At 46.4% G+C, this 15,109-nt stretch overlaps 1 protein-coding gene across 10 annotated transcripts in view; it reads right to left on the bottom strand.

Moving 5' to 3' along the window:
* The window catches only part of NCOA3 (nuclear receptor coactivator 3), a 71,269-nt gene that overhangs the window by 38,009 nt on the left and 18,151 nt on the right, over window positions 1-15,109 (bottom strand). Inside the window, exon 1 of one of the 10 annotated variants that reach the window (XM_082065795.1) lies at window positions 1,899-2,097. The exons of the other annotated variants lie outside the window; for them this stretch is intronic. The gene's annotated coding sequence lies outside the window, so the exon portion shown is untranslated. Of the gene's footprint in view, window positions 1-1,898; window positions 2,098-15,109 lie in introns of those variants that run through there. 10 annotated transcript variants of the gene reach the window in all.

Genomic DNA, 15,109 nt, shown 5'->3' with positions numbered 1-15,109 from the left:
TAAAAGGCATTTGCACCCAACGTCACCATGATGCAACCATGCAACTGCTCAGGAGAGGCCTTTCAGACAAAGACATTTAACTGACACTTGAGAAATAGAGTTCACTAGCGATTCTTCGTTCCTAGCAGTAGTTACTCCTCCTTCCTCTAGAAGAGCATTTATTTATTCCATTTCGCTGTGAAAGGCAATACGATTTGCAGCTTCAGTGCAGCTCCACTGAGAAGGCAGAAGAACTGCCATGAAACAGACAATGAGGAGACGGGAGGCACACAGGAGCAGGGAGGACGGAACAAAGAATCACGGGGAGTGGGCAAAAATAAACTGTATAATAGCTGCTGCCTGGGAACACTGGCTAGAACAAACAAGGAGGCCACCAACTATCATTACAAGCGCATGTTTCTTTTGCAGTTGCAAGGAAAACTGCACAAAAGAGGGGGTGGGGGATCTGCTATTAATCATATGATATTCATTGTTCCCTCGGTGTTGCTGGCAATGCTTCAGGAGACTCCCTCCATTCCAGATGAAACGGCAGTGAGAGCAGCAGCACTCCGAGAACAGCCCACGCCGAACCTTCACAATCCTGTGCCAGTATGCTAACGCTGCCCCAAACCGAGCACTCTGAACCACGGAACTGCTTATTGGACTGAACAAAAAAACCTAAATCACGGCAGCTGAAGGTTCCTCCCCACCCTAATCTCTCATTAGAAAAACGAACACCCTATCTAAATATGATGAAACTATTTGCAAGAACAAGCCGCTAGAGAGGTGAAAACATCATCCTGAAGCAGTCGGGCATCCAGTTTCTTTGTTGAGGAGGTGGTTTGAATGTTACCTCTGGAGAGGCGCTGAGTGGGGCCGCGCTGAGGCGGCGCCCTCCCGCAGCGCCCAGCGCCGCCCCGGCAGGTCGGTACCGGCGGGTCGGTACCGGCGGGTCGGTACCTGCACGGGCAGCGGCCGCCCCGCCAGCAGGTCAGTACCTGCAGGTCGGTACCGGCAGGTCGGTACCTGCGCGGGCAGCGGCCGCCCCGCCGGCAGGTCGGTACCGGCAGGTCAGTACCTGCAGGTCGGTACCGGCAGGTCGGTACCGGCAGGTCGGTACCAGCAGGTCGGTACCAGCAGGTCAGTACCGGCAGGTCGGTACCAGCAGGTCGGTACCGGCGGGTCGGTACCTGCAGCTCGGTACCTGCACGGGCAGCGGCCGCTCCGCCGGCAGGTCGGTACCGGCAGGTCGGTACCGGCAGGTCGGTACCTGCGCGGGCAGCGGCCGCCCCGCCGGCAGGTCGGTACCGGCAGGTCGGTACCAGCAGGTCGGTACCGGCGGGTCGGTACCTGCAGCTCGGTACCTGCACGGGCAGCGGCCGCCCCGCCGGCAGGTCGGTACCGGCAGGTCGGTACCGGCAGGTCGGTACCTGCGCGGGCAGCGGGAGCGGCCGCGGGAAAGGAACCGCGTCAGCTCCTTTTGTCAGTGAAAAGACAGCCGTGTTTAAGGGGAAAGAAACGTGGATTAGCGAAGTCTCGTATTCATACTTCATTGAAAACGTAATGCTGCTTGAATTTGGCTGCTTTGGCAAAGCTACAGAGAGAAGGTGAATTTTCTTGACCACAGATCTTTATTTTTTTGTGACAAACTCTGCATAGCTTGAAAGTGACACACACTTTAATTAAGTCCAGGATTCGTCAGAGCGCCCTGCCCAAGTGAAAAATCGTACATTGGCTACCAAGGGCCTCCGCCGCTTTGCAAGCTGGCAACGAAGTTCAGCTGGCACTGTCTCCCAGACTGAACAAATACATTCTTTTACTTAAGGAAGATTCAGAAGAATATGAACAGTTACAGTTAGGTAAATACGTATTTGACACACCGACTTATGAACTAAGTATTAATAATGAGACACTTCTACCTTGGCTTTCAATCTGTAGAAAAACAAGTGGTGTAGGAAGCAGCAGGCTCGGCAGCCAGCGCGCCGGGTGACTCACCGCCCTCCCCACTGCCTCATTAGCCCTGATCGTCAGCGTCAATCCCGCCGTTGGGTTTGGGTGCCTTTTTTTTTTAACCACACAAAAACCATCCTGGAGGTTGAAAATGGGCTCCTACTTGTTTACCGCTCAGGGTTTCGGGAGATGCTGGCACCAGCGCTGCCGTTAGCTGGACACGCCAACTCCTTGCTTGTGCTTGTCCTCCCCCCGCCCGCAGAGGCTGCAAGCGGCACGGCCCGGCCCGGCCCAGCACAGAATAAATACAGGAAAGGGGGGGCCGGCTGCTCTTGGCAAGGAGAAGGCGTTCCACAAGAGCTGCCACAGGGTCAAAAGTTTACCGTGGTTTCAATTTCACCTTTCCACAGCCAATGGGAGCGCGGCGGCTCCAGACAGAACCGCGGGCGGCAGCGCGGCCCTTAACTCCTTGCGGCCCGGCCGGGGGCGCAGGCGGCGCCAGAGCGGGCCCGGTACCGGCACCCGCACCGGCCGGGGGCGCAGGCGGCGCCAGAGCGGGCCCGGTACCGGCACCGGCACCGGCCGGGGGCGCAGGCGGCGCCAGAGCGGGCCCGGTACCGGCACCGGCACCGGCCGGGGGCGCAGGCGGCGCCAGAACGGGCCCGGTACCGGCACCGGCACCGGCCGGGGGCGCAGGCGGCGCCAGAACGGGCCCGGTACCGGCACCCGCACCGGCCGGGGGCGCAGGCGGCGCCAGAGCGGGCCCTGCCCTCCCTGCTCTTCGGGAGCCCAGCAGCAAGCTGAGCGTTTGTTCCAGCACGGAAATCGCGGGGAAGAGGAGCGGTGCAGAAGCAGCGCGCCTGCGAGTCAGAAGTTAACAGCCGCAGAAGAGGGTCCCCTTACCCCCATTTTACTTGAAAACCGTGTCGGTAATCTAAGGGGTAATACTAGGCAGTGTCAAAGCAGTGCTCAACTCTGGAGCTGTGACAGCAGTGAGAGTGTGCTGGCCAACAGGAAAGACTGACCTTGCAAAAGGGGAGGGAGGGAGAAAAGCAGCACGGAATTGTCAGAAAGGACCCGAAAGGCACAGGCTGGAGCTGCAGTTACTTTGCTGCTTGTCGAACGAGGAGCTGGCAGTGCCCTGGCATCAGGCTGGGTAGCCCAAGGAGTGCTGTGCACACTGTCCCTCCCACAGCACCATTAATAATACTGTGATGGCAAAACAAGTAATCCTCCATCTCCAAGGGTAGGCAGTGAAGTTGTGGCTCTTGGGTACAAAAGTAATCACTGATTCAACCCTTCACAGTCTTGCACAGGAAAACAAGTAAAATCTGGACATGAGATATTTGTAATAGATTTTCTATGCCAAAGCAAGACAAAGACAAGATACATCTTGGTCCCCACTTACTTTAAGGTTACAGAACTAGAGGAAGAACAGAGTTGGTCCAGTGTGTGCCTCCATGTGTATTCATGGTTCCAGGTTCTGTCATCTCCTGCTCAGGAGTTCTGGTTTAAAACTCCAGTGCAGAGAGTTGCAACACAAGCGTTCCAGAGTCAAAATATCATCACTAGCACTGCAGTTTCATCTCGGGGACTACGACTCAGGGAATCGGTCAGTCCACTGTGGAGTGTCCCAAAGTCTGTGCTGAGACCAGTGTTATTCTGTGGGATACCGATGGAAATGCTGATGACAGCAAATAGTGAATGACACAATCTTGGACTGTGTTTCAGCATCCACTTGATCTTGGAAAGTCAGTGTCAACTACACTTAAGGACAGAGAGCAGCAGATTTATCACCTCTCTTCATTGGCCTTGCAGACTACAGGGAAAGAGGACGAAAGCACTTTACGTGAAGATGTGGATGAAGAGTTCTGTTTGGTGTGATAACAGACAATATGATACGAGGCGGCATGAAGAGAAGGGTATAAAGCACGTAGTTAAGGCAAATTCAGTAGCAAAGTAACATGAGGGTACGTTCAAGGCAGCAGAAAGGGGCAGGGTTATGCAGAGATCTTCAAATGAGTGATGAGCAACTCTGACTCGGTACCAAGTAGAATAGCAAGTCATTGCATACATTTGCAAGGTAAACACAATGGAATTAAACCATGACAAGAATCTGAATACAATTGTAAAGAGGTAAAGTGAGTAAATACGCTATCAACATACAAACAGGTTTATGCCAAAGATGCCAGATTCAGTTTTCCAAAGCCCCAAGCCAACCAGATGGTAGATTCTTCAAGATAATACACATGACAACCTAAGGGAAAAAAACATTAGTCAGGTGGCAGCTATTACTGATTCTTCAGAAAAATGCCGTTTAAAAACTGGTAAGTTATCTTACCTCAGAACCTTAAAGGCTTTCTCAGCACTTTGTAATGATGAAAGATGTTCTGGTCTCAGCCCTCTGTAATGGTCCCAAGAAAGGATAAAGACGGATATTCTTACAAAGAGCTATGCCAGCCAAAAATACTGCCAATCATCTTTGTTTTGTAACTCGATTCACAAAATAGGTTTGGGCAAGAAGATAATCATGCAAAACTCTTAAAACCTGTTTCAGGAATAGTCAACCCCTTAATTTAAGAGTAGCCAATGCAAAACCATCTCCAGCTGGTGGGCAAAGCCAAACGGTGATTTCTGGAACAGGCACAGGTAGGTTCCTTTCTCCATCTACGCAAATAGGCATAGCAGCTTAATACAGCTCCTGTGAGGCTGAACTTAATGCCTTGAGAGCTGCTAACAAAAGATGCAGTAAATGATTAAAATACATCAAGTCAGAAAGTTAAAGACAATGTGAGAGTCTCAACTGATTGAGATCATGCCCTGCTACCAAGCCTTTCTACTCCGGTTCAAAAATGGTAAGATACCACTGAAAATCCTATCAAATAACACTGCATTTTCATCGTTTAGCTAGGCTACAATACAGTTTTGCCAATAGTAATTTAAGACGTAATTACATATATAAAAAGCTATTTCCCTCTCAGTAAAAAGAGCAGTTTGCTTTTGTTGTTTTACCTTTTCTAAATACCATGTTGTTTTAGAAAAATTCTGTTAAATGGAGATATCATAAATAAATTCCCTTTTTATAAGATGGCCTCATTTTAAAAGAAAATGGATGCTATAAAATTTTACATCAAGTCAGCATGTTACCAAGAAGCTTTTCTGTGTGTTCTGAATTTGATTACTACAAGCCAAGGTCACTTCCTGCGCGATGCCGACGCTGCAGCTGCCAGCGCCGAGCGCCGAGCACCACGCACTGAGCGCCGAGCACCGAGAGCCGAGCGCCGAGAGCCGAGCGCTGAGCACCGTGTGCTGAGCACCGCGCACCGCGCACCGAGCGCCACGCGCCGAGAGCCGAGCGCCGAGAGCCGAGCGCTGAGCACCGCGCACCGAGCGCCGCGCGCCGAGAGCCGAGCGCCGAGAGCCGAGCGCTGAGCACCGTGTGCTGAGCACCGCGCACCGAGCACCGAGCGCCGCGCGCCGCGGCCGGGGGTGGGAGGAGGCATGAGCAACTTCTGTCTCCAAAAATACACCAACTGCGGAACCAGCACCACGTAACCAACCTATTAAATAAAGTCGGAGTCTGTACAATTACATTTTCAAGCAAAAGAGAGTCACAATGATGCGCCACACAACTGCAAAAAATGAATAATTCTGAGGACCCTTTGCTAAACTTTACGCAATTCCCTTTAAAATGTACCTTTTTTTTTTTTTACCATGTTTTATTATTCAGCTCATGAAGCTAATATGAGACTGCCCTTGAATAAACAGCATGTCTCAGTCCTACTGAGACTGGAAGGCTCCACCCGAATCGACACCGTGTCCTGTTCTGAAGCCGTTTAGGAAAACCGTATTTCAGGAAAGCACGCAGGCTCTTTCCAGCAGGCTACGGCATGCATGTCTTCCCGTTTCTGAAGACTATACCTACTGTTTACAAAACCACTTAGAAATTAGCTGTGTTCACCTGTCATTTTAAAGGTATTTTTTAAGTTATTTCAAAAACATGCCACATTTGCATTATGCATGAAGCCAAACAGATGTAGTTTTTTCATTCCTGGACACAGCTAAAGCTTACAGGTCATGGGAATAACTCGTACCAAACAAAAGGTAGTATTATTTTTCTGCATTTTATGTGTACAAATAAAGATTCTACAATGTGGAGTACTAAATGAGGGAGGAGGAAGAGATTGCTGAAACACATTTAAAAACCACAAAGCAACAGACATTTCCACGAGGGCATGTGTTAGTCTCGGAAAGGGGCCCCAGTGACTTTATTTATGAACACAGACACACGCTCACTCAATTTAATATACTTCATCTTTGAAACAGCCTTGATACACCCAACATTGCAACTAATGTTTCATACTAGGCTAAAATCAGGAGGATCTACTGAATAAAACTTAGTTTTGACAAACCGATGCACTAAAGAACATTGCTGGTTTGTGGCAGACATCTTCGTCTGAAATAGAAAATACACTAAAGCGTGTCATTACCTACGCAGGCACAGCCGCATCTGTGGTCAAGGATGCCTAAGATTTTCCAGCACAGAGGCCTGTTCTAATTCTTGAACTACTGCCTCTCGCACCCCCCTTAGAACTACTTTTTGTGGAACACTTGCATAAAGTTGGTCCAGACACTGTAACACAGACTGGAGAATCCAGCTGAACAAAACATAACCTTTTATTCAGTCCAAGAAGTTAAAGCTTTAAAAGAGAAATTAATGAAATGTCTGAATAAGCTAAACTTGACCTTGCTGCTCCAATGAAGATATCTGTCCAGACAGTAAGTGCCTTTAAAGTCTTTGAACACGCTCAGTTTTGTTTTAAACTGCTTGCCTCAAGTATTTTATCTAAGCAAGCGAGCTCTGTCGCTGCACAGCTCCTCCACGCCGACAGGACAGAACACGCTTTACCGCCGTGCTACAGACCGAGAGCAGCTCCTCTGCAAACCTGGCAGCTGCAGAGCAGCGCCGTGCCCGCAGCAGAGCAGCGCCGTGCCCGCAGTGCCGTGCCCGCAGCAGAGCAGCGCCGTGCCCGCAGCGCCGTGCCCGCAGCAGAGCAGCGCCGTGCCCGCAGCGCCGTGCCCGCAGCGCCGTGCCCGCAGCGCCGTGCCCAGGGACCCTTCTCCAGGCCCCGCCGCCCCGCGCACAGCAGGGCCCGGGCTGCGCAGAGCCCCCCCCGCCTGCCCCCTCCCAGCTCCCGGTCTCTGGCGCAGTGGTGCGGGAAGGCTGTGCGCCAGGGGCAGAGCGCACGCTCAGCCCAGCGACCAGGCCGCGGGACTGCAGGTGACAACCTCGCTGGCAAGCACGGCACAAATTTCCTTACGGCGAGTTATACTATTTTTTCCATATGCTTTTTAAAGGCATACCAAAAGTGACACTGAAAATACTAAGGTTTTGATGTCATTCCAAAAACTTAATAGTATTGTTAACTCCAACTCAACACTTCTTCCATTAACCCTTGTTGTGCATACTTAATTAAGCACGTTGCTGTGTAATTGCTTATTAGACTCTATGTGGGAGTGGCACCCATCAGCTCACAGAAAAGACCACCAGATCCTTATGTCTGTGGTATCTTCTCCAAAGTGCTTTACTATTTCATATTTCACTTCCTATGCAGTGAGATAATGGTCTCATAGCTGGAAAGCTGAGTCTGTCAAGGACCTGTATCCTGACCCAGCCTTTGCCCGGCACGAGTACGTAGGAGTTTCAGTGACATTCAGCTTAGGATACGGGGGTTACCTGTGAAGAGTAAACACCACTGGTGCTTCTTCCAACAGATCTCACACTAAGCTCCCTAAGACCCCTGGCAGCAAGCAGAAAAGCGGTTTTGCTCACTGAAGTTTTCAAACAAATGCTCTTCTCTAACACTGACGTGTTCTGCACAACTCTTCAAAGTGACACTACCATCATTAGCACAGAAATTCCAAGTAGTTTTCGGAAGACTTGCAGCCATTCTGGAAGTTAGTACAAGAGGTCAGTGACTGCCAAAACCAGAAGGAGGGATCACATCCTTCCCCTTCAAGTGCCAAAAACATCTGTAATGTTTTATTGCAGACCCAGTTGCTTCCTTGTTTGTAGATAAATGGCTAAGTATTTGTGTAGTTTCACAACATTAGGAGGCAATTCTATGTATTTTTATATAGTGCATGGGAGGAATCACCACAGTAGAGCTGTTGAGGTGTTTTTTATTACCTTTTCTTACGTGCACCATATCTTTAGTTCCTGCACAAGCAGACCAGGTTACATTCAATAAAACGTGGAGCTGGGGAGCCATGGTTTGGGCATTTGTCAGCCAGTGAGGCCGCCAAGATGCATCCACCACGGTTTAAACAACTCGCGTTCTCGTTTACCAGACGTCCAGGTCATTTTGCAGTTTAATTCAAAGTTTAACTTGATGATAAGCTTTCCAGTTAGTATTCAGCCACACCTCTGCACTGGGAGGATTTTATATTAGCATCTGGTAAGCATATCAAATGTGGTAACTAACTGATTAGCACCAGTCATGCATTTATGTTGTACAACTGGAGTAGATCAGCTATACTGTGTAGCTGATTCAATGTATTTTCTTGTCAGTAAGCACCATGCTGCGTTTGTCTAGTTAAGTGACCTGTTACAGTACCTCATACTTAACGGAACTCTTACAAGAAAGGGAAGTCATGTTTAGGTACACTGCAGTCACAACGTTATATTATTGGGCCCTGCCAAAATTTTTAGGAGAAAAGTTGTAATATTGTCTCTAGGCATGGCATAACTTTAATATTTTCTTTTTAAAGCCCACTAAGCATTTTAGTGTACCTAACAGTCCATTAAAAGTGAAGCAAGCTACAAAACCTTACCTACACTTGAGCTTCCGTCAGTCAGAAGCCTACTTTGTTAGATTCTCATATAGATGAAGCCTATAAATAACGGCATATACACAATAACAGGATAAACACAGCATACCATTGAGGGAACACCAGAAAAGAGCATACAAAACTTAAGTCTGATGTCATTAATTGCGTCTTACAGAATAAAAATGCTGTGATTTAGTTTTGTTCACTTGCAAGTAGGTTTATGACAGACAATATGCTTAAATAAGTGTCTCCATCCAGTCAAAAGTCATTTATTATCCCTTCTCTCCACTACATATTATTTAACTCCGTGTGTCATCTGCATGCAAATCATTGCTTAGGAACAGTAACACTTTAACAAGCACAGCTATCTGGAACAGAACACAATCTTCACTGCGCTCAGAAGAGATCGGTCGCCAAAGGTTCTCTCTCCTTCCACTGCCTCCTCTCAATGTCTCAGCTTCTCTGTAACCTTCCCTCACTGTAACCAAGCCAGCTCACCTGAATTTTATTGCAGGGCACCTGCTGAACTGCAGAGCAAAGAGGCTGATTTTATCACAAGAGATTATTCTGAAGGAGGTGCTTCCTTGCCAGAGATCAAAATCCCACCGAGTGGAATGTCCAGCCAAGTTATCGGTTTCACTGCTCTCCAACAGGTATGGAGCTTGAGACGTTCCCCTGTTGAGTACTGAAGGCTACATCGGTCAGCCCAGAAGCCAAAAAAGAAAACCCAGCAGTGATTCGCAGCATATCTACTCTGTGCCCAAAACAGCCTCAAGCAAGAAATCCCATTTCATCACCATTGTTTCAAAGAACAATTCTGAACAAAACATTAACATAATCGGTTACTTCAGAAAGAAGAAAACTCTAGTAGAGAATTAAAAACTACAGGCAGGTACATACACAAAAGGGTGCTGCCACTCCATCCCACAACTTCTAAGAGCAACGTGCTTTAATAGACCAAGTATACCCTAACAGTTTATTGGGATTAGATGCTATCACACATACGGAGGCCGGGTCATACCAGGCATTCCCTCAAGTTTAAGGCAAGTGGAGGAGAGCAAACTGTATACAACATGGAACATAAGAAGATACCTTTATTTTTCTAAGGGAATTGAAATGCTTTTCTGCTTCTTCCTAACCCTCTAAATATCGATGTTTTCTCTAGATCAATTCTCATAAATCCAAGTAGTCCTGGACAATTAAGTCGAAGAGAAGACTCACGTAGCACGGTGTTCTGTCCCCGGGAGGAGCCGGTGGGAACACCTCGGATGGAAAGGTAAGCGCATCAACGTCCCGCAGCAAACAGCCTTCCCGATCCACAGTGCAGGAACTCCCTGGTTCTGAAGGACCAAGCTCCCCAGCAGCTGCATTATCTGCTATATAAGTTTATTTTTGAACCCATGAAAATCACCCCAGCTCAAATATTCTGTGGCAGTCAGTTCTGTAGTTAAGCTCTACACTATGTGAGTGTATCAGGTTTTTATTTTTAACTCTGCCATCTGATAACAAGGAGGAGGAGAATAAATGAAATGACTGAAGAGGAAAACACTTTCTTCCTGTTGATTTTCCACGACACTGGTGGTTATTTTGTATAGATCTGCCTTGTACGCTCCAAAGGCTGAGAAGCACTGGCAAATTCTGTTCCTCATAGAAAATGTTAGCTTGATCTTTAAAAAATACAGAGCAAGATAAACTCTTTTTGATATGGCAGAGACCAGAATTGCTAAAAAGGAAGGCACAACACAACTGTATACTGATATAGTACTTCCAATTTTGTATTCTTTTTCTCCACTGACAACTCTCAGCACTCTGCTTTTTGAACACTACTCAGACTGGCCTGACATTCTGACAGAATAATTCATTCTGTTTTGTTTTGGGTTTGTTTGTTTTCTTGTTTAACTGAATGAAAGAAAATTGGGCAAAAATCCATTGGTTATAGCAGGTCTGCTTCTCCCTCAAGTACATCACCAGGCATAAAGACAAAAGCATCACACGAATAAAGATTTCTCCTAAATCAAGTGCTAGGGGTGCACACAGCAACTCGCCCACTTAAATCACATCACCACCATGTCTTCTTCAATGACCAGCCTGACCCTGACTGTAATTATCAGCTGTAGTTACCAATTCTTATTCTTGTCCTCTAAGAATGTAAAGATCAAAGGCAAGCAAGTCACTATCAGGAACTACTCCCAGAACAAGAAGTATTAGAGACGGGTGTTTCCTTTAAGAGTTTAACAAATCTTCATACAATAAGCTTAGCATAATAGTTTTAGTCAAGATAGTCTTATGTCTACAAAGTAATCAGCAAACTTAACAGATAAGTTAATAAATGAATTTACAATAAGCAAAATAAAGAAAGATCTATGTAAAACCAAGTTCAAAGAACACTGGAAACTTACGTACAGCTGTAGAAATGAACTCCATATAGTAAAGTATCTGATCCATATTATTCAATATATTCATCAATGATTTGGACGAGGGGACAGAGTGCACTATCAGCCAGTTTGCTGACGACACAAGGCTGGGAGCAGTGGTGACACTGGAAGCTGTGCTGCCATCAGAGACCTGGACAGGCTGAGAGTTGGGTGGGGAGAAATTTAATGAAATAGAACAAGGGCAAGTGTAGAGTCTTGAATCTGGGCAGGAACAACCCCAGGTTCCAGTGTAAGTTGGGGAATGACCTATTAGAGAGCAGCACAGGGGAAAGGGAGCTGGGGGTCCTGGGGACAGCAGGGTGACCATGAGCCAGCACTGGGCCCTTGTGGCCAGGAAGCCAATGGGACCTGGGGGGGGTTAGAAGGGGGTGGTCAGTAGGTCAGAGAGGTTCTCCTGCCCCTCTGCTCTGCCCTGGGGAGACCACACCTGGAATCTTGTGTCCAGCTGTGGCCCCTCAGTTCCAGCAGGACAGGGAACTGCTGGAGAGAGTCCAGCGCAGCCACCAAGATGCTGGAGGGAGTGGAGCATCTCCCGTGTGAGGAAAGGCTGAGGGAGCTGGGGCTCTGGAGCTGGAGAAGGGGGGACTCATTCATGTTTACAGATGTATAAAGGGGGAGTGTCAGGAGGATGGAGCCAGGCTCTTCTGGGTGACAACCAGTGATAGGACAAGGGGTAACGGGTTCAAACTGGAACACAGGAGGTTCCAGTTAAATTTGAGAAGAAACTTGTTCCCGGTGAGGGTGGCAGAGCCTGGCCCAGGCTGCCCAGGGGGTTGTGGAGTCTCCTTCTCTGCAGACATTCCAACCCCCTGGACACCTTCCTGTGTAACCTCAGCTGGGTGTTCCTGCTCCATGGGGGGATTGCACTGGATGAGCTTTCCAGGGCCCTTCAACCCCTGACACCCTGGGGTTCTGTGATCTGCCACACTGGCTTTATCCAAAGCCCAAGCAAACAAAAGTTTGGTTTAGGCTTTGACAGGAAACACATTTTAGTTGTCTTATGTCTTCAGCAATATATTTTGCATTTAGGAAACAAAACACTAACAAGTCTTAGTAAGACTTAAAATCCCATCTCCAAGCTTGAACCTTCTATCAAATGTGTAAAGTAACATTCCTATTAGATATCCAAAATGTAAACAAAGCAATGACAGCAGCTTTATTTCACAATACACAGTTTATTTCAATACTTTTAATCAGTGAGAAACAAACTAAACAATACACAATTCACAATACAATCCCTATAAAAGCTGGAAAAGACATTAAGGTTCATGTCAAGTTCAACGTGCTCTATTTTTAACTTTAGCCAAGTCCCTTCTCATTAGCAGTAACTTAATATTGAAGAAAGGATTAAGAGCAGCTAGGAGGTTAGTCTGATACAGAAATTTATTCATGGATGTAAAACCTAAATTTTTACCCAGTATAATTCAGTTAAAGTTACTTAGACCTAGCCAACTAATGGAATCTCCCATTGTCACAATATACCAAATCAAGGTTTACAAATTGCTTCAGAAAGTAGTAATTAATTGCTTGCTATAATTTTTTTCATACTCATTTTGTGCTTCATAAGCAAAATTTCATCCCAAAATTAAAAAAAAAAAAAAAATCCAATTCTGGACTCCCCCTTTGCCACAGCTCACAGGAAAATGTGGTCCTCACATCTGCGTGTTTGACACCAACAGAACAATTCCTTTCCAAAACCTTTTCAATAGTGAAACGTAGAAGATTGCTTAAGACCTGCTGAGGATACTTTTTGAAGCATTTCACAAGATCAAACCAACCCCAATAATCTCATGATTGACTTACTAGGAAAAAGCAGAGTTTACATAATAGTGTACTGAAAGACAGACAACGCCTTTGAAAACAAGGCCGGTACTTCTGCATTTCAGGGGTGCGAACAGACAGGGAAGCGGTACGAGCATCTGCCTGTTTTTCAGAGATAACGAACTGGTTTGGAGCACTCGGAACGTGTGACCACCCCATCCCACACCAGACAGCTTTGTTTGGAGGCCAGACCTCCTCCCAGAAGTCCGGGGCATTAAAACTACCTGTTTATCCTAGAGACAGCGCTAGCTGAGACCATGAGACACTTATATGCCTGCAGCACTGAAATCTTTCAGGTGACTGCCAGCAAAACAGTGACTAGTGGCCATCTCCAAGTTATTTTACTGCATGTATGCATTAACCTTCTCTGAGAGGATTAGAATAACTTCTACCAATTCCGACATCAGTAACCACTGCTCTGTCATGGTACACTGTAACTAATATGGAACTTAGCATTTCCAAGATGACAGTAATCTCTGTAGCTAGAGCAATAGAAAACTGTTGCGGAAAACTTTTGCCTGGAAGCAGTTTAGTCACATCTGGATATATGGCAGCAAAACCAAGATAAACAAATTACCGCAAATGGAAAGCAACCCAAATGTCTTAATTCTAGAAGCTATATTTACTGCTTATCTAAAATTATTAAAGTACTTAAGTATTCTTTGTTTTATCTGACTCTTGATCTGCGCTTTGTCCTGTTTCTCTAGCTTTTTGACAGCCAGATAGGATCTCGGACTGCGAGTGCTGAGTGCACGGACTGAAGCAGATTCAAGATAATGCCACATTCTAGCAGACTTTGGCAAGAAATTATTCTTGCACTTAGAATGAGGAAAGAACTGCTAAGATAGCTGCCAATGAAGAAAATTAAGTTGATTATAAGGCGGGTAAAGAGCTTTACAACATAAGCATGTTCCAGACCTGCTTCAAAAACAGTGCCAGTGGTACGATTTTTCGGGAAAACCGGCTGTCTGGACCAACCGAGTCCACTTGGTGCATCCTCTCATAAGAGTTCATAAAGTTTTAATATCAAAGCTGCTTCATCTGTTCTGCAAAACATGTTTACAATATTGTTTTATGTAACAAATCTTAATGCAAATTCCTCCCGCTATGAAATGCCAGCTATAAACTAACTGCTGGTGGCCCATCTTGTATGAAGAACTTAAGCAATTGCTTAATTGTGCTTCATGCCCCCTCAGGCTCTTGAAAGTAATCTTGAAATGCATGAGCACCTCCTACGCAAGTGTACAGAGCAAAGTCAGAGCCGTTTCTGAAATCCCCAGTTTGAAGGCGAGGCCTTTAATTTAGCACGAATATGCTAAAAATGCTACCTTAATATAGTAGGCAAGTTAAAGCAAGCCGCTTTCAGCTGTGTTCTGCTGTGGTGCCTTGTGGGCGGGGGTTTGTCTTCGCTGTAGACTCACCAATAGCCCTGGCTGTACCCTCGTTTCAGCTGATGGAGCTGAAGTCTCTCCAGGGCTGTTACTTATCTTTTTCCACTGTTGGTACTATGGAGCCAGTAGCACTGGAAGAGAAACGTTCCCTTTCATGCACAGGTTTTTTTGTTGGCAGAGTGGGGGGGTTGTTCTTGTTTTTAACAATAACAGTATATTAAAATATTTTCTAATTGAATCAATCTGTGGTGAAGTGCCTCACTAACTTTATTTGGGGAGGAAGAAAAGCCTGGAAGATTTGCAAGTTTTTTATTATTCCAGAGAAAAAACAAGTCTAGACTGGATTGGAATTACTAAACAGCAAGGCTTCGTAATAGAAGAAATTTTCAGGGGAGTATGACTATAGGAAAGTATCCAACCTTTTGTTCAAAGTATTACATTAGAAAGTTGAAACAGCCTTGCTACTGCACAGGAAAAGATTCTGGAGTGGCTGAGGCAATTAGTGTACTTAAACTTGAGTCTGTTTTGGCTATAGCCAGTAGGTATACTGGGAACAAAACATCGCCACTGTCTAGGATCTTAGCGCACCTGCTTTTGATAGAAGATATCAACTAGCCGCATCCTCAAGAAATCTATAACAGCTGTGGAAGATCAGACTGCTTCTCTCATGAACTACTGGACAGTTCTTAAACTGAATAATGT

Source organism: Streptopelia decaocto (genome assembly GCF_964273445.1).
Source record: "Streptopelia decaocto genome assembly, chromosome: 14".
In the NCBI taxonomy this organism is placed as follows: Eukaryota; Metazoa; Chordata; class Aves; order Columbiformes; family Columbidae; genus Streptopelia; species Streptopelia decaocto.
This window is presented reverse-complemented; position numbering and strand designations above follow the sequence as displayed.